This window comes from Bos javanicus, chromosome 2, assembly GCF_032452875.1.
Source record: "Bos javanicus breed banteng chromosome 2, ARS-OSU_banteng_1.0, whole genome shotgun sequence".
Lineage (NCBI taxonomy): Eukaryota > Metazoa > Chordata > Mammalia > Artiodactyla > Bovidae > Bos > Bos javanicus.
This window is the reverse complement of record NC_083869.1, coordinates 51,634,205-51,655,076: the sequence shown is the minus strand read 5'-3', so window position 1 is coordinate 51,655,076 and position 20,872 is coordinate 51,634,205. Positions and strand designations below refer to the sequence as shown.

At 39.4% G+C, this 20,872-nt stretch overlaps 1 long non-coding RNA gene across 2 annotated transcripts in view; it reads left to right on the top strand.

Moving 5' to 3' along the window:
• Positions 1 to 20,872, top strand: part of LOC133260307 (uncharacterized) — a 293,050-nt gene that overhangs the window by 8,701 nt on the left and 263,477 nt on the right. The gene's annotated exons all lie outside the window — the stretch shown is intronic.

The window sequence follows — 20,872 nt, the reverse complement described above, 5'->3', positions numbered from 1 at the left end:
TCTTCTGTTGCAATAATTTCTGTTACTTCTCTTTTGTTGCAATAATTATTCTTTTATATCACCATCCCCCAACTCCAGTAAAGATAGACCCCATTAATAATTTAAAAAACAAAAAATAAGAACATACATGTTGAAGTATTTATATTAAGTTTGGTAATGAAGAAAGCAAGTTTCATTAACTGTTCTTTTTATGGTGCCTTTGCTACTCTCAGGGAAAGTCTATTAAAAAGAGAAACCTTAAAATCCTCTCCCAAGGCACTGAAGACACTTACAATGACCTTGTATTCACTCTTTCAGAGTATGAGATGGTTACATTGAATAAGAGAATAGTTGAATACTTTTGTCGATAGAAGTAATTTGCTACATGGTTGATAGGCTAGTCCACCAAGAATGAAATGATGCTTTCTTTTGGCTTTAGCCAAGAATTGATCAATTGATTAGTTTACAAACATCGATGGCACATCTTCTTGTCCTAATACCCAAATACCTGTTGAGAATTAGCTGAGACATGGCACGTAATAAGCACAAAGGAGAAAGAGAAGTACTCAAAAGATTCTCCTCAATTTACCCAGATGTAAATCAAAATTTAATGCCCAGTAAAGATATGATCCATAAAATGGACTTCCATAAGCATTAAGTAACAATATTCTTTGAATTGATATGAGAGAATGAGCAATGTAGTATTCTACAACAGAGAAGGCAACGACACCCCGCTCCAGTACTCCTCCATGGACGGAGGAGCCTGGTGGGCTGCAGCCCATGGGGTCGTGAAGAGTCGGACACGACTGAGCGACTTCACTTTCACTTTCATGCACTGGAGAAGGAAGTGGCAACCCACTCCAGTGTTCTTGCCTGGAGAATCCCAGGGACGGGGGAGCCTGGTGGGCTGCCGTCTATGGGGTCGCACAGAGTCAGACACGACTAAAGTGACTTAGCAGCAGCAGCAGCAGTTTCTACAAAGAATGTCCTCAGCCACTTACTGCTTACATTTACATGGATGTGCTGGTTATGATTCTCTCTTTATCCCAGCACTGCAGCCCTGGAAGACAGACTAGGAGATGGCAAGATGGGGCACTGCATCAAAATAGGTCATCAGCCATATTTGGACTCATTTCAGCTGCAGTGAGGTTCAGTGTGGGAAATCAATAATGGCTAGATGTTTCTTACTTTTATTCTACTGCCTATGTCAGCAATTCTTAAACTTTTTGGTCTCAATAACCCTGTTATACTAAAAAAATATTGAGGACATTAAGTAATAGGATATTATATCTGTCAATATTTACCCTAATATAAATTTAAAGCTGATCCTTAAAAGAGTATTTATTGTTCAACCAACAATAAAGTCACTTCATTAGCAAACTGTTTTTCATGAAAAGTAACATTTTCCAAAACAAAGGTATTTACTGAAAAGAGTGGCACTGTTTTAGCAAATCTCTTCAATGTCTGAGTTCTCATATCTGTTTATTCATTCCATTTGCTGTCACATCAAATAGTATGTAGCCATTGGAAAACTCCACTGTATACACATGAGAAAATGAGGGTTAAAAAGGCAAAAAATATTATTCTGCCCATAGTTTTGATTCTGTAGAATCCCTGAAAGTGTCTCAGGACCCCTCAGGTACCCTCATGTATCACACTGTTCGTCTATAATGTGTTGAAGACATGCCTATTTACCTGTCCTGTGTGAGTTCAGTGTAACACCTGGCACATACAATGTACTTAATACTATTTATTTTCTAATTATTATTCTTCAGCTTAAAATAAATCTTTCAAACTTATGCTTTAGGGCTCAGATAGCTTCAGATCTTAATGATCACTTATGTAGACCTAAATGACCAAGGGGAACATTCTCTTACCCTAGATCTCTTCTCAGGACCCCTTTTCTTTACCTTTGAAGAAAGTTAATAAAGAAAAGGATAAGAAAATGGGAATGGAAAAAAGTAGGTTCTTAGGATCCTTAAGAAGGACGTAATCACATATTTGGGACACTAGATTTCTATAATCCTTAAGTAGCCAATCCTAATGGATTCTAAAATATTTTCAGAAACATTACTAATTTCAAAGCAAATAGGGTGTTGGTAGTGTGGTATGGCTGAAGTATGATTAGAGGGGACTTCTAGGACTTGTTGCTGTTTCGTCATCTGATAACTGATGCAACGGAGCACAGCTTATAAACAAGAGTACCATACTGTTCAGATAGATAAAACTCTCTGTTAATGATCAGATCAATCTATCCAGTGTATTTAAAGCCTGGACAAAACAAAGGTATTTTTATGGTTTGATATTGAATTTTTGATAAGGCAAATGTTAAGATTCATTTGTTTTGACTAATTATGGATCACCTGCTATGTGCTATGGGTAAAACAATGTAAAAAAAAGTATGATTTCTGCCTTCAAATGCTTTGCATTATAGTGAAATTTACCCATAAAACATGGAAATTAATGATACAGAGTAATGAATATTAGGATGTGAAGAAAGCAAGGTGTTTTAAGAATTCATAAAAAAGGGACATAATTGAGTCTTGTAGGAAGAGTAAACCTTCAAGGGGAAAGATAAGTTACCTAAACAATGAATGGAACTGGCCTGGCTGGAATTTCATATGGAACTGAGAAGATATGCCATACAAGAGAGTTGAGAGACAGCATAATTCATTTGCTGATGTGAGAGAATTTCAGTAGCTTAGAAGTACAAACTTCTAAAGAAGTTTGTAGAGTAGTGAGTGAGAAGTTGGACGTGTAACAGGGAGAAGGAGGAGATTTGAAAAGGGGTTACATTTAATTTTGAGATAATTATGGAGTCTTTGAAGGCTTTTAACCAAAACATAATCACAAGTAGGCTTGAATTTTGTCAAGTTTACTCTGGTTGCAACCCCAAACCAAGACTAGTGTTGTGTTGATGTAAAAAAAAAAAAGGGGGGGGGGGAGATGGAGACCTATATACATAAAACAGCAGCAAAATTGATGGCAGACAGTGGACACATTCTAGAGATTCAGAGAACGTTGAACAGACTGGATTCAATAATGGTGCAGAGGTTGAGATGGAGTGAAGAGGGAAAGTTAGTGTAGTGCTCAGGTTCCTGGCATATGCAGTTGAATGTTTTCATTGAAATAGGAGCCCAATAGGAGAAATACTTCAATACAAATGTCAGGGAAAGCTGATGAATCCACTGTTTTTGAAATATCCAAGTAGAGATGTTAAATATTACATGACATCTATGGAATCCACTAAACTATGACATCCATTAGGTTAAAGTTTATGGAATCATGTATTTCACCAAATCATGGAATCCACTAGACTAACCATCATTAAATGGACAACTACATTGCTTTGTTTCTCCATTGCCTATCATACAGCTACCTAATAGTAGAAATTCACCAAATATTTGTAGAATAAATGAAAAAACAAATAGTGTGATTAAAGAAATATGAGGAGAGATTTGGAATGGCTAGTTAGATTTAGAAGTCATTAGTATATAGGTCGGAGAAGGCAATGGCACCCCACTCCAGTACTCTTGCATGGAAGATCCCATGGATGGAGGAGCCTGGTAGGCTGCAGTCCACGGGATCGCTAAGAGTCGGACACAACTGAGTGACTTCACTTTCACGCATTGGAGAAGGAAATGGCAACCCACTCCAGTGTGCTTGCCTGGAGAATCCCAGGGACGGGGGAGCCTGGTGGGCTGCCGTCTATGGGGTCGCACAGAGTCGGACATGACTGAAGTGACTTAGCAGCAGTATATAGGTGATGGCTGAAGTCAAGGGAGTAAGTAAAATAACCCATGTAGGTAATAGACAGTGAAATGAGAAGGGATGTTTAAAAGTATCCAGAAGAATTGCGACATATAAGAAATAGAGAGTAGAAAATGAAAGCTCTAAAGAAGAAGAGCTGAAGAATTAGAAATTATATCAATTAACATTTTTTCATAAGCAGCAAAGGTTGTTTTTCAGTCACTCTATGTCCGACTCTTTGCAGCCCCATGGTCTGCTGCTCACCAGGCTTCCCTGTCCTTCACCATCTCCCAGAGCTTGCTCAAACTCATGTCCATTGAGTCGGTGATGCCATACAACCATCTTGTCCTCTGTCATCCCCATTCTGCTCCTGCCCTCAACCTTTCCCAGCATCAGGGTCTTTTCCAATGAGTCTGCTCCTCACATCAGGTGGCCAAAGTATTGGAGCTTCAGCATCAGCAAAGTTTCACTTTCTCTTATTTTAAGCAAAACTTAAATTTACTGAAGAATATCTGGAGATAACAGAAATGAATGTGGAGAACTAGATTTGGAAAGTGAGCATAAACAGATGAGCTCTGGAGAAATGCATCACATGAACTATAACAAGTGTGATGCAGCAAGAACTGTAGGGTCTTCTGTCCCTGCCAGTACGTGAGTATAATGTCTAGCCCTTCCTACACCCTGACTTGATCAGGTGTTAAAGTCCCTGGAGAAAGTGTGCAGTTGCCTGAGTCCTGCCTACAAACACTACATCCTGAGCTGGGGAAAAGAGAGACAGTTCTGTCCCTTCAGCTTCCTTAATGGAATGTAGCCACAATATCCCACCAGAACTTCACAGCAGTGGGGCATCTCTGAGAGGAAAGAGAGGTGCCTGTAGCAAAGTGAGGGGAGTAGATGGGTAGAACAAAAAAATGACAAAGATTACTATGAGACAAAAGCTAGAAAACCATGTCTATCTTCTAAATCAAGATAAATTTAAGTGAAAGAGAAAAGCCAAGTCTTCTTATTTGGCAGCAGCAACAAGGAGGTCATTGGTCATTTGGCAAAAGCAGTATGAACTGTGTAGTGCTGCTGGAGACCAGACTGGAATAGGTTGGGATCCGAGAGTTGGGTGACAGAGTGAAAATAGCTGGTGTAGAGGACCTTTTCAAGAAGTTTAACTTGAATTAATGCAAAAGGAAATTTGCTTTTATGATTTGGAAGCATTCAGAATGGCAGAGAAAACAACTTTGCTTTTTGGTAGAGATTTTTGAATTCTCATGGTCAGGGCAAGAGTTCTTAATACTGCATGACCCTAGATGGGTAAATTTCCACATCTAGGCAATTACCATACATTGGAATTTCTTGTTCTTTTTGCAGGGCACCAGTAAGTGGTACAAGTCTGTAAATGACTTTGCTTTTACCTCAAATTCTAGGTCACATGATTTTTCACTTAGATGCTTCCATGTATGTTTGCTGTTATACTGAATATTGCTGTCTTTGTATTTCTCTTTAACTAGAATTTCAAACACATTGAGGACAGGGAGGTCTTTCATTTCTTACAGTACCTATCACAACAGGGACATGAAATAGTGCCCATACTCAGGGAGTTTTGATTGATTAGCTTATTGATGTTGAAGAACATTGACTGGAATGACATTCACCCACAAATCTTCACACACCAAAAAAAGATTTTTAAATGGTTTTCCTCCTTAAGTATTATTCAATATCCCCCCTGGCTTCCTTTTACCATCGAAGTTGTTATGAAGATGCAGGAAAGAAAAGCACACATTTTTGCATTTTAAGATAGAATAAACTTTTAGATTGGAAACTTCCAAAACAAACTAGAACCAATGAAAAGTGTGTTTTACTGCTTTATATCTAAAAATGGCTCTACCCAATTTAAGCTATTTTTAAAACCTGTGTATTCATGCAGCTTGCATACCAAAATGAAAATTGGTGAGCTATAAACCCTTGAAAAACAGGGTTTATAATGGAAACAGTAATTGACCCTTAAGTACAACATCAAAAATACAATACTATATAATACAAAGCCCAGGGCTTGGGATCCCATCTCTGCTCTAACCTCAGATTGGCACACTAACCCAACACCACAAAGCCAACTAATAGTTATACTCTGAGATGTTTTCTTCTTACATGGCAGAAAAATAGATATGTGATCCAATAGCCACATGCAGTTAAGCTTTGGAGAACCAGTACTCTGAATATCTTTAATGAACTCACCACTCTAGAGCTATATCACTATTAACTAATTAGACTTGCTTGGATAAACCATTCAATTAAAAAAAGAAAACAGAAAAAAAAAAAAAAAAAACAACAACACTTCTACTATCTCTGAAGTTGTGTTTCCTTGTTCATAGACTTTGAGTATGTAATATCATATCACAGGATTCAGTGAGGATAGACTGACCAATTGTCAGGAAAGCTCACGGAATTACTCAAAATATTTTGAAATATTTAGAGTTGTCTTCAACTTTGCTCTAGTTCAGAGATGGCCCAGTTTCCTATTTCCAAGCCACAGCTATCCATTTTTAATCATGAAAATGCAATCTAAAGGGGAAAATAATAGTACTAAACTTGACTAATGAGGTATGAAGGATAAACTCAGATTCCATGTTATATCTGGCTCTAGGCAAAAAGGGGGATATGTGTACTAACGATCATAGCCTATAAGGATCATAACCTATTCTGTTTTGTTTTCTTTATAGGAGTGGGGCAAGGGGTTAAGGGAGTTTGTTGCTAAAGAAGGAAAGTTCAGAGATTCCTTTCATTTTAAAGTTGAAATGTGAGAGCATTGCCAGCTTATTCCTTTAAGAAGCTTCCAAAGAATTTGTCAACTAAGAATAGAGAAGATTTTGCCTTTTAAAATGTCATCTATTCACAAAAATTTTCAGTGAGTTATGTTTATCAAGGGATGGTTGGCAGGACTTTCTCAAGTTTTCTTGTTGGACCTTCTGTTTCTTTTGCTGCCTTAAAAACTAGTGAACTTGGTAAGATGAAAGTGAGTAAAACATTGTTAGCTCTGTTCATTATATCTCTTCATCTGTACCCTGTGACCAAAATACTAAGTGAGCTTTAGAGAGAGGTCCGTGGGAGAAAGTTGGGATTGGGACAGAGGAGATATTTTTCTCTGTGGGAGTTTTTAGACGATCTTACAAGTGACAGTGCCTGTTTTGGGATTCAGCAATTTTGCTAAATGCAATTAAAACATAGGTTTTTTTTATAGTCATGTGCAAAACTGATGTGCATCTTAAAATTTTGGTGCTTAAAAGTTTATTTGCTTATTATAATTGTTTTATTTAATAATCTGATGTCACAACAGAGCACTCCTAAGATTTTTTTCATGTCTTTCTTCAAACACTAAGATTTATCTTAGATAACATCATGGTATATACTTCCAATTCTATTTACTCAGTGTCATACCAAAGCCTGCAAACCTCACCAACACACATATTTGAACACAAATACACACTCTCTTCTCTATTTTCTTTGTCTTTTCCTATTTCTTTCCTTACAGTTCTTTCATTTACTGAATTTGCTTCACCCAATTTTATGCTTTCCATTAATTCTGGAATTTTATTCATGGCTTATAACACTGTGCATAAATAATTGAGGAGAGTTAAAGTTTTGAAATATTAACAGATACTTTCTCTTTTCTTTGAAACTCTTGGTCCTTTCCAGAAAATTCAGGGAAGAGATGACACATCAAAATACAAAGTAAAAATGAGTAAAGTCTTAGCTTTTGAGTTTCAAGAGCCCACTCTTCAAGGAAGTCAAAGAACTCACGAAATGGGCAAAGTATTTGGAAAACTACCTAATAAGTAAAAAATCAAGATATCTTCTTGCTTGTTAGATAAAACTTTCTTGGGCTAGAGGAATGAAGAAAGTTCCGAAATAAATATTGAGAGTTTAGAATGGGTGGGTCCCCAAGAAAAGAAAAGGGCTCATGTCCCAGTATCAACAGCTGACTCTAGGTGGATGGGAGAAGGGTGCAAGGGGGAGGCTATGTGAGGCAACAATAATTTTTAGCAGGATTGCCTCTAAGTCTGAAGGGACTTACAGAGAGCCATGGCTTCAGACAAAGGCCCTGAGGATCAGGGTCACAGCCAGGAGGAGAACCTCTGAGTTATCTGGTATCCTGGGCTACACCACCCAGTTCACATAGACAGTTTGAGTCCTGCCTGCTGAACCCATTCAGGTCTTTCTCTGTTTCCCTTCTTTCCCAAGCTCTTCTTGGATTCCTTTGCATAAGATTCCTACTCCTGTGTCCACTGGCTTCAATCAGCGTTTAGTAAGACTTTTCTTTCCTCCCTTTTTTTTTGCAAAATTGCTACATTTTTCATGCAAAATTATGTGAGATCCAGACATATACAGTTTTTTTTTTCTTAACCACTTGATCTGAGTGTGATTTGAATATATTTATTGAGAGAAAGTAGTTTTCTAGATTAATGGAGAATTTCTGGCAAACTGATTGGCCTAGAATCCGCCTACCAATGCAGGAAACATAAGAGATGTGGGTTCAATCCCTGGGTTAGGAAGATCCCCTGGAGGGGAGAGTATGGCAACCCACTCCAGTATTCTTGCCTGGGGAAATCCCATGGACAGAGGATCCTGGTGGGCTACAGTCAATGGGGTCCCAAAGAGTCCAACATGACTGAAGCAACTTTGCAAGCATGCATAAGTATTTATTAACTTTTTAATTTTTTTTGAGTGAAACTATACAAAGTTCACTGGGTTGAAATGAGAAACAAGAGGACTCAAGGAAACTTATTTTGTTCTGAGTATTATTAAGTCAGGTTTTTTGAAACAATGCTTTAGGTTTAGGTTATTCTTGGCTAAAAGCAAAGATTTAAGGTGAATTCACCTCTGATACTTCTGTGAAGTGCTCTCTAAACTCTGTTGCAATAACAATTACCTGCTAAAAATTCCTACTCCCCAGGCCCTTGTACCTGCCTGTAGTTCTCATTGACCTAAATGGAGGTTAAATGCATGTTGCTGGAGGGAGAATTCCAGGCTCCAGAGAGTATCTCTCTTGAGACAGAAGCTTGTGTTGTTTGGTGTGTATGCGTCCAGAAGCCACTAAGCCATGAATTTTTAGCCTTGCAAGGAAAACAATTCTGGGAAATAAAAACTAGAATAGATGTTTAATCCCAACTATATAGGACATGTAGATTCACAGAAGAAAATATTTCCACTCTAGTCATCGCTTTCTTTAAGGTATCTGTAAGTTTCCTAAAGATTGTGTGCCTGTGTGATTACTAATTTATGGAAAATGTGTGTAATTAGAATCAAAAGAGGAAAACTGTATTTCCCATAAATCACATGGCATCAGTGATGCTATTTACTCTCCTTTACTGTGGGTCTAATTTGGGCATTCCTCTTAAGGTAAATATCAATTTAGTCATCCAGGTATAGCTTCATTAAATAATGTAAAATACAACTTTGAAAAAACGTTAAATGTTTATTGAACACACATTAAATAAAACAACAGCTAGTCAATCTGTATTAAGTACTTACTAAGTGTCATGGTCTGGGCATGGGTTGGGAAAGAATTTCCAGACAGGAGACAGAATGAGAGGGAAATAAAGTTTATTAGAGTGGGAGATGCTGTTAGAACAGCGGGCCAGCTCAAGGGAGAACTGACATTGAATGGGGGTCTTTAGCCCACTTTTGGAGAAGGCAATGGCACCCCACTCCGGTACTCTTGCCTGGAAAATCCCATGGACGGAGGAGCCTGGTAGGCTGCAGGCCATGAGGTTGCTAAGAGTCAGACACGACTGAGCGACTTCACTTTGACTTTTCACTTTCAAGCACTGGAGAAGGAAATGGCAATCCACTCCAGTATTCTTACCTAGAGAATCCCAGGGACAGGGGGAGCCTGGTGGGCTGCCGTCTGTGGGGTCGCACAGAGTCGGACACGACTGAAGTGACTTAGCAGCAGTAGCAGTCCACTTTTATACTCAAGGTACAAGGATTGGGATAGGGGTCTTGTGGATCATTTGCTGATTTGATGAGGCACATATACTGTGTGGGGGAAAGAATAAGGCAAATACCTCCTCCCTATGGGGTAGGAGGGGAGACAGGTTATACTGTTCCATTAATAGTTACAACATGAGAGAGGGAAGGATGATAAGGGTCTGGTTTTTCCATTCCTGCATTCCAAGACCCTCCTTGGTTATCTGCTCTTTCATCCTTGAGTCACCACAGTAAGTACTGCTGTATCTATACCTTTCTTTTTAATAGTTCCTTGATTTTCTAGGCATGAAATCTCATGTCCTAGAAAAAATAGGGTGGGATATTGTTGTTCAGTTGCTAGTGTCCAACTCTTTGCAACACCATGTACTGCAGCACGCCAGGCTTCCCTGTCCTTCACTATCTCCCTGAGTTTGCTCAAACTCATGTCCATTGAGTCAATGGTGCCATCCAACCATCTCATCCTCTGTCGTCCTCTACTCCTCTGGCCCTCAACCTTTACCAGTGTCAGGGTCTTTTTAAATGAGTTAGCTCTTTGCATCAGATGGCCAAAGTATTGGAGCTTATGCTTCATCATCAGTCCTTCCAATGAATATTCAGAGTTGTATTTCCTTTAGGATGGACTGGTTTGATCTCCTTGCTGTACAAGGAACTCTCAAGAGTCTTGTCTAGCACCATAGTTTGAAAGGAGTGAAAGTCATTCAGTTGTGTCTGACTCTTTGCGATCCCATGGACTGTAGCCCACAAGACTCCTCTGTCTATGGAATTCTCTGGGCAAGAATACTAGAGTGGGTTGTCATTTCCCCTTCCAGGGGATCTTCCAGATCCAGGGATCAAACCCAGGTCTGCTTCATTGCAGGTGGATTCTTACTGTCTGAACCACCAGGGAAGCCCAGTTCAAAGGAGCAATCAGCTAATAAATTGAATTTGTAGAGGAAGTCAATCAACAAGATTTGGTATTTTTAAAATAATTATATACCAAATATTTTCACTTCAGCTTCAGTAGAAAAAGAGAAGTACCTTTCCTAGATGTTCCTCAGTTCAGTTCAGTCACTCAGTCATGTCCGACTCTTCGAGATCCCATGAATCGCAGCATGCCAGGCCTCCCTGTCCATCATCAACTCCCAGAGTTTACCCAAACTCATGTCTATTGAGTCAGTGATGCCATCTAACCATCTCATCCTCTGTCATCCCCTTCTCCTCCTGCCTTCAATCTTTCCCAACATCAGCGTCTTTTCAAAAGAGTCAGCTCTTCATATCAGGTGACCAAAATATTGGAGTTTCAGCTTCAACATCAGTCCTTCCAATGAACACCCAGGACTGATTTCCTTTAGGATGGACTGGTTGGATCTCCTTGCAGTCCAAGGGACTCTCAAGAGTCTTCTCCAACACCACGGTTCAAAAGCATCAATTCTTCTGCACTTAGCTTTCTTTAACCCACTCCAGTGTTCTTGCCTGGAGAATCCCAGGGATGGGGGAGCCTGGTGGGCTGCTGTCTATGGGGTTGCACAGAGTCAGACATGACTGAAGTGACTTAGCAGTAGCAGCTTTCTTTATAGTCCAACTCTCACATCCATACATGACTACTGGAAGAACCATAGCCTTGACTAATCACCTCCACCAGCTTTGTTCATAGTGACACTTTCTAAGGCCCACTTGACTTCACATTCCAGGATGTCTGGCTCTAGGTGAGTGATCACACCATCGTGATTATCTGGGTCGTGAAGATCTTTTTGTATAGTTCTTCTGTGTATTCTTGCCACCTCTTCTTAATATCTTCTGCTTCTGTTAGGTCCATACCATTACTGTCCTTTATTGAGCCCATCTTTGCATGAAATGTTCCCTTGGTATCTCTAATTTTCTTGAAGAGATCTGTAGTCTTTCTTATTCTATTCTTTTCCTCTATTTCTTTTCATTAATTGCTGAGGAAGGCTTTCTTATCTCTCCTTGCTATTCTTTGGAACTCTGCATTCAGATGCTTATATCTTTCCTTTCCTCCTTTGCTTTTCACTTCTCTTCTTTTCACAGCTATTTGTAAGGCCTCCTCAGACAGCCATTTTGCTTTTTTGCATTTGTTTTTCTTGGGGATGGTCTTGATCCCTGCCTCTTGTACAACATCATGAACCTCCGTCCATAGTTCATCAGGCACTCTTATCTATCAGATTTAGTCCTTTAAATCTATTTCTCACTTCCACTGTATAATCATAAGGGATTGGATTTAGATTATACCTGAATGGTCTAGTGGTTTTCCCCACTTTCTTCAATTTAAGTCTGAATTTGGCAATAAGGAGTTCATGATCTGAGCCTTAGTCAGCTTCCGGTCTTGTTTTTGCTGACTGTATAGAGCTTCTCCATCTTTGGCCGCAAGGAATATAATCAATCTGATTTCGGTGTTGACCATCTGGTGATGTCCATGTGTAGAGTCTTCTCTTGTGTTGTTGGAAGAGGTTGTTTGCTATGACCAGTGCGTTCTCTTGGCAAAACTCTGTTGATATTTATATGTTCAGGATAATTCCAGAGGCTTCTTCTCAGGGTTGGGAAGGGGCCATTTATTTGTTTTAAATTCCTGCATATCTTTTTGCACTGATTACTCAAAAGGGAAAAGTGTACTAAATATTCATTCATATTTGGAATTCTTTAAATTGTAGAGGCAATCAATAATAGTTTATTAAAAGAAATAAAAACAGTTACATAAATGCTACATCAGTCTTGGGGAATAGATCGAATTATGAAAAGTTTGAGTTTGTTGTGGTATTGACATTTCTAAAGCAGTCACCATGAAATATAACTTCAAAAGCAGGTTTTAGCAAAGACTACAAAATAAATATTTATATTATAGTTTTTCTTAGTGTTTCCTATTTTTAAGGGCATTTGTCCTGCCTTTGAAATTTTGGGAAAAAAAATCTAGGACGAAAGCTCTATTTTTTGAAGTATATTTTTTAGGTGTATGTGGATTTTTCTTTTAAATAAGGCTTGTTTCCCTTCTTCCTCTATTTCTTTTCATTTGACACTTATAGGAGTATTATCATTTTAGAAGCACCACTACAATCATTGTCATAAACTGAAAGGAAGTGTCACTTGTGGTCTGACTCTGTGAGAAAGAAATATTCTCAATTCCTGAGGGTGCTCGTATTCCTTCTCTTCCTTGGGAGATAGGTCTTAATCTTTGGAGTGGAGCCTTGTCAAACATTATTATCAAGATGCTGCTAATGGATTAAAATCTCTTCTGACTTGTTCATTACCTCCTTCATTTCCTCTTCCTCTCTCCTCCCTCACACTTACTCCTCCAGTTCTCTAAGTGTGCAAAAGCCAGAGCTTCAGACTTCAATAGTCATGGCTCCCGGCATATAGGGACCATTGTACTGTACATTTAAATGGGATTTAAATAATATCACTAACCCCACTCCAGTACTCTTGCCTGGAAAATCCCATGGATGGAGGAGCCTGGTGGGCTGCAGTCCATGGGGTCGCTGAGGGTCGGACATGACTGATCGACTTCACTTTCACTTTTCACTTTCATGCATTGGAGAAAGAAATGGCAACACACTCCAGTGTTCTTGCCTGCAGAATCCTAGGGACGGGGGAGCCTGGTGGGCTGCTGTCTATGGGGTCGCACAGAGTCGGACATGACTGAAGCGACTTAGCAGCAGTAGCAGCAGCAGCAGCAAGCCTTCCAAACATGTGGCTGCCTTTCTTGCTCTTATGAAGGGGTGAAGACAGATGAAGCCAGAAGCTGTTAGAGAGATTTGACCTTTTTCCTAAAATATGAAGTTCAGGTATTCATATTGATAATTGTGATGAATTTCTAAGATGCATGTGTTATGTCTTCTATGCTATGAAAGGAGAAAACATTTGTTTTGGCTGGATATAACCAAATCTCATTAAATAAAGTTAAGTATATTCTTAGTCTCAACATGTGGTACTGGAAATATCTGCATTTGTGATGGAAATTTTAAAATATAACTATAAAGTATTAAGACTGGAATAGAAAAAATTGGTTTTTGATTTATGTCAGGAAGTATTCATTTTTTTGGCTGAATTTAATGTATATACCACCATCTTGGAGAAGGCAGTGGCAACCCACTCCAGTATTCTTGCCTGGAAAATCCCATGGATGGAGTCATATGCACTATCTATATATACTTTGAAGAAAATCTAGTTCATATAGGTTCATATAATCTTAAGGAAAACAAACTGATATAAATTTCACATTTGAACTCAGTCTGGATACTATTCATTAATTCATTTGAGACTCTATTCTCAGCCTGTCACTGTGCTAGAATCTGAGGCTCTAAAGATAAGAAAAGGGCCTGTGAGCGGTGTGAGTGTATGTGAGTGTGTGTGTATGACAGTGAGAGACAGCCCTGCATGTAGAGCCTACATTCCAGAGAGTACAGCATTCTTCAAAGTAGTGCAAAGATATCTAGGAAAATGTGAAGAAAAAGGTGCAGTGATGGTATTGCCTACTTAGGAAGGTCAGGAACTACTTCCTGTCTGAAGTCAGGACTGAAGCCGAATGGAGATCTAAAAGAACAGTAGGGGTTCTTGCATGAGGGAATCTTTAGCAGAAGAGGAAGGAAAGTAGAGGAGCCCTCCAGGGAGCAAAGACCCAGTGTGGGAACGAGGAAGGTGGGATGTGCTATATTCAATATCCTGTGATAAACCATAATGGAAAAGAGTATAAAAAAGAAATGTGTACATGTGTATTACTGAGTCACTTTGCTGTACAGCAGAGTTGGCACAGCATTGTAAATAAACTCTACTTAAAAAAAAAATTGCCTAAAAAAAGAAAAGCAGGCCAAGATCAGAGTATGTATTAATATTTTAGCTTTCACACTAAAGGCATTGTGAAGCCATTGATATTTTCCTCAGGAAAGGCAGAAAGGGGCACAATATAATCAGAATTTGCATTTTGAAAGGAATATTCTGGCTGTAGTATGGAAAACCATATGTATCTTTGATGGGAGGTTCCTGCAATAATTCAGAAAGAGCGGATGAGAGCTTGGATTGTGATGATAGTGGGAGAAAAGAAGAGAGTAGAAAGCAGTAAGGTGTTACAAAAAAAATCTGAATGAACTTTTTGGCTGACCCAATATATATTTATTATGTAATGGACATGGAGACTTTGGAGAGAGGGCATTTTACAAAGTGCCCCTGGGTTACTGGCTGTGCCATTCATGTTCAATGCGGCCAGTGGAGAGGCGCTGAGGAAGAGAGCCAGAATTCAAGGAAAACCACATGTTTGATTTTGACCTGTTGCCGTTGAAATATCCAAGTGAAAAAATCCAAGGGGCAGAGCATTACAGGTCTGAAGCTCAGAGGAAAGGTGTAGATCATCGTACAACAGTACAATTTTCATGTGCTTTTGTGTGTACAACCATCATTGGTATATAAACCTATGCACTATGAATAAAGTTGTCTAAGGAGAGGAAAGAGGGAGAAGATAAGAGGGATATAACAGGCTCAGGAATCTGCACTGTTTAAGTTATGAGAAAAAGTTAACATCAAAAAAAAACAACAACCCCACAATCCAATGGTAAGGAAGATGGGGTGAAAAGAATAGAGTCCCATGTTATGAAAGCTGAGGAAAGAGAATGATTCAAGGTGGAGGAAAATAAAAACAAAACTGTTCTCTATGTATCCTGAGGCATGACTGAATTAACATTCCTTTATTGAATCTGTTAATAGGTGTGTAAATAACAACAAGAACAAAATCTAATGACACCATTTTGATTTGAGACAGATAAACAGAAACAGGAATGCGATGTGTGGCATCAGGTGAGGCTTTCTGGGGTCACAAATTAGCAGCACAGGGTTTTATCTTCAGGGCACTTAATGTGGTTTGTAATTATAAGTTTGCCTGCCCTCCTCTCTCTCTCCCTGTACATTTCACTTTCATTGTGGGGACCATGTCTAGTTTCTAACCACTGAGCCTCAGCATCTAGCATAGTGCCTCCATGTACTCAGAAGGCATTCCGTATTTGTTGAGGAATAAATGAGTGAATTTCAGTTACACAATAAAGAACAGAAAGCTCTGAATTAGGAAAGAAAAGACTTCGGTCTCCTGCTACCCTGGGTCCTATTTTGTAAAAACATTTACGTGCCTCTCTTTCTTAGTATAGAAAAGCATATGCCTTGACTGGAAGACTTCCAAGATAATGTCTGATCTAAAGTTCAGTGAATTTGCTTACCTAACTCCATTGAAAATTTTGGAGTAGATCTCCCTTGAGGGGAAAAAAAATAGCCTTTTGTAAAAACCTATTGCCATCCAGATTGAGTTTCACCTGCGCCAGTGAAATCTGAAGAAGGCAAACACCTTAAAGATGCCGTGCCCTATTTCACATTCTCTAGAGGCACACCTCAGAGAAGGCAATGGCACCCCACTCCAGTACTCTTGCCTGGAGAATCCCATGGATGGAGGAGCCTGGTGGGCTGCAGTCCATGGGGTCGAGAAGAGTCTGACGTGACTGAGCGACTTCCCTTTCACTTTTCGCTTTCATACATTGGAGAAGGAAACGGCAACCCACTCCAGTGTCCTTGCCTGGAGAATCCCAGGGATGGGGGAGCCTGGTGGGCTGCCATCTATGGGGTTGCACAGAGTCAGACACGACTGAAGCGACTTAGCAGCAGCAGCAGCAGCAGCAGCAGAGGCACACCTGTGAGCCATCGCTGTGGCATCCATCAGAGTTCATGGGGGCCTGTTGGTGTCTGGTCTCAGCTGCATTGTTTCTCTTGCTTTCTGCCCTGGGCTTCTTTCTTTGCAGCCTCTGAGTAAAAGGCTGCACATGTGTACATCTGAAGGGTACGGAATTCACAACCTCAAGAAACCTTTGGCCAATGAAGGGTGAGAGCCATGAAGAAATACTTTCCTCCACTTTTGTCTCAGGTGGAAAATTCTGGGGTGCATTCCATATGGTTTTGGCAGGTCCCCCAAAACACTGAGACCCAATTCCCACCATGATAGTTCAACCACACTTTTCCTTCTCCTCTCCTGTTTTGCTCTCTGCATCCCCAAGAAAATTCTCTTGGAAGGCTGTTTTCCAGGAAGAACCCAAGTTAAGGGAACTTTATCTATTGGATCAATATAGGCACACAAAGTTCACTTTACCCAATCAAGATATGTCTGAAATTTTTTTAGTATAATTTGAATTTTTCTAAAGCAATATTTTGCTCTTGATTTACATTTCAATTTTAGAAGCACTCTATTGCTATTCTGTTATGAAACTTTAATTGGCATGGGCTTGTATGTCTTTTAGTAGTTCGACTAGGATAACGTCCAGCTTTTATAATGAACAAATAATCAAATATTTAAATATACTAGTAATGTAGTTACTTAATAAACTATTAAGGATAAATAGAGCTTTACTGGTAAAAGCACAATTACTTACTTGCTAACGTGTGTATTTTCATAAATTTTATCTTGGACTATATTTTGTTATGTCAGGTTTGCAAAGATTTGAGTCCTTATTGCTGGTGCCCTTCACTTGAACTTGGAATTCCCCTCCTCCCATTTTCATTGTAATGATAATGCTTTTCTCTGATCCACAAATATGTTAAAGTCAATGGTATATACACATAGATGTTTCTCTTTTTATTGGAAATAAGGAAAATATTTTTCTTCCGCTGTTCCCTGAGCCCATTAATCACAGTATAATATATGCTATTAATTATGCTTAAATGTAGCTTGCTTATATAATTTGTGAACCTCAAATAACTCAAGACTTTCAAATTATTTGTCTTCCATGTAGACATTTTGATTACTAAAACATTCCTAAAGCTAGTAGAAGGAATAATAGCATAGGATTAAAACTATGAATCACCTTTTGATTAGACACTCAGCAGTCTTTGTTGCTAAATGTTCACTTAGAAGATAACTCTAAGTCTTACTTGAACTTGTAGATTTTAATTCCATATTGATCACCATAACCTGGTGAGGGCAATACATATTCACTCGAATCATAGTTTGAATTTAAACCAGGATATTAATACTTTGTTATAACAACAGTGACCTCTAATTGTGCAACTCTAATGGAGAAGACTGAAGGAACAAAGTGGGCAGCATAAAGTGGACAGTTGTATTTGGTGACACTCAGTGTCACTCAGTGTTGAATTTGATATGCTTTTAAGTTGACCTGTTCACTCAACACCATGGAATAACCTAGACTTCTGTTCATAAAGGCTTGATTGTGGTAATAGCAATAACAGATACATATATAAATAGAAGAAGGTAGGGAAAACCACTAGAACGTTCAGGTATGACCTAACAAATCCCTTATGCTTATAGACTGGAATTGGCAAATATATTCAAGGGATTAGATCTGATAGACAGAGTGCCTGAAGAACTATGGATGGAGGTTCATGACATTGTACATGAGCCAGTGATCAAGATCATCCCCAGGAAAAAGAAATGCAAAAAGGCAAAATAGTTGTCTGAGGAGGCCTTACAAATAGCTGAGGAAAGAAGAGAAGTGAAAGGCAAAGGAGAAATGGAAAGATATACCCATTTGAATGCAGAATTCCAAAGAATACCACCGAGAGAAAAGAAAGCCTTCCTCAGTGATCAATGCAAAGAAATAGAGGAAAACAAAAAATGGGAAAGACTAGAGATCTCTTCAAGAAAATCAGAGATACCAAGGGAACATTTCATGCAAAGATGGGCTCAATAAAGGACAGAAATGGTATGGACCTAACTGAAGCAGACGATATTAAGAAGAGGTGGTAAGAATACAGAGAAGAACTATACAAAAAGATCTTCATGACCCAGATAATCATGATGGTGTGATCATTCACCTATAGTCGGACATCCTGGAATGCAAAGTTAAGTGGGCCTTAGGAAGCATTGCTATGAACAAAGCTAGTGGAGGTGATGGAATTTCAGTTGAGCTGTTTCCAATCCTAAAAGATGATGCTGTGAAAGTGCACTCAATATGCCAGCAAATTTGGAAAACTCGGCAGTGGCCACAGGACTGGAAAAGGTCAGTTTTCATTCCAATCCCAAAGAAAGACAATGCCAAAGAATGCTCAAACTATGGCACGATCACACTCTTTTCACATGCTAGCAAAGTAATGCTCAAAATTCTCCAAGTGAGGCTTCAACAGTACATGAACCGTGTACTTCCAGATGTTCAAGCTGGATTTAGAAAAGGCAGAGGAACCAGAGATCAAATTGCCAACCTTCACTGGATCATAGAAAAAGCAATAGAATTCCAGAAAAACATGTGCTTCTGCTTTATTGATTACACCAAAGCCTTTGATGGTGTAGTGTAGATCACAGCAAACTGTGGAATATTCTTCAAGAGATGGGAATATCAGACCACCTTACTTGCCTCCTGAGAAGTCTTATGCAGGTCAAGAAACAACAGTGAGATCTGGACATGGAACAACAGACTGGTTCCAAATTGGGAAAGGAGTACATCAAGGCTGTATAGTGTCACCCTGCTTATTTAACTTATCAGAGTACATCATGAGAAAAGCTGAACTGGAGGAAGGACAAGCTGGAATCAAGATTGCTGGGAGAAATATCAATAACCTCAGATATACAGATGACACCACCCTTATGGCAGAAAGTGAAGAAGAACTAAAGAGCCTCTTGATGAAGGTGAAAGAGGAGAGTAAAAAGGCTGGCTTAAAGCTCAACATTCAAAAAACTAAGATCATGGCATCTGCTCCCATCACTTAATGGCAAATAGATGGGGAAACAATGGAAACAGTGACAGGCTTTATTTTCTTCGGCTCCAAAATCACTGCAGATGGTGACTGCAGCCTTGAAATTAAAAGATGTTTGCTCCCTGGAAGGAAAGCTATGACAAACCTAGACAGCATATTCAAAAGTAGAGACATTACTTTGCCAACAAAGGTCCATCTAGTCAAAGCTATGGTTTTTCCAGTAGTCATATATGGATGTGAGAGTTGGACTGTGAAGAAGGCTGAGCACCTAAGAATTGATGCTTTTGAACTGTGGTATTGGAGAAGATTCTTGAGAGTCCCCTGGACTGCGCGGAGCTCAAACCAGTCAATCCTAAAGGAAATCAGTCCTGAATATTCATTGGAAGGACTGTTGTTTTAGCTGAAACTCCCATACTTTGGCCACCTGATGTGAAGTATTGACTCACTGGAAAATCCTGGTATTTTGAAAGATTGAAGGCAGGAGAAGAAGGGGATGACAGAGGATGAGATGGTTGGATGGCATCACCGATGGGATGGACATGAGTTTGAGCAAGGTTCAGGAGTTGGTGATAGATGGGGAAGCCTGGCATGCTGCCATCCTTGGGGGTCACAAACAGTCGGACATGACTGAGCAACTGAACTGAAGTGATAAATGGATACATAAATCTTTCACATACATTATCTCATTTGACTTGAAAAAAATATTTTTTGATGTCAGTGGAACAGGTAAAATTATTTCCACTTAGGCTCAGATAAATGGTGTTACTTATGACCAAACTGGACTTCCCAGGTAGCGCTAGTGGTGAAGAAACCACCTGCCGATCCAGGAGACGTAAAAGACAGGGGTTCAATCTCTGGGTCCGGAAGGTCCCCTGAAGGAGGGCATGGCAATCCACTCCAGTGTTCTTGCCTGGAGAATCCCATGGAGAGAGGAGCCTGGCAGGCTACAGTCCATAGGGTCGCACAGAGTTGGACACGACTGAAGTGACTTAGCACGCAGGTGTGTGACCAAATTAAAAGGACTAATAAATGGGAACCAGGCCTTCTGGCTCCTGGTCCAGTGATCCCAGCATGTGCCTTTGCCCAGCATTCACTAACACTAGACTACTGTCTTCTCAGCTAGTGCCTTTCCCCATCTGCTGCTCCCATAGTCTTCTCTACCTCCCCTTACCATTTGCTGTATTTTCTCAATAAATGGTAAGATACATACAGGGAGTTACTTTGGACTAGCTGTGTCCTTTGTCTTATTATTCAGTCTGAATGCTGTATATATTCTTGCTGTGATGGTTAATTTTATGTTCCTACTTGGTGAGGCTATAATACCCAGTTACTTAATAGAACCTAAATCTCAGTGTTAATAGATTATGGTTCACATCTACAGTCAGTTGACTTCAAGTAAAGCAGATTATCCTTGATAATATGAATGGACCTCATTCAGTCAGTTTAAGAAGCAGCAGCTCCTGTGTGAGTTTCTAGCCTTCCAGTTTGCCCTCTAAATTTCAGA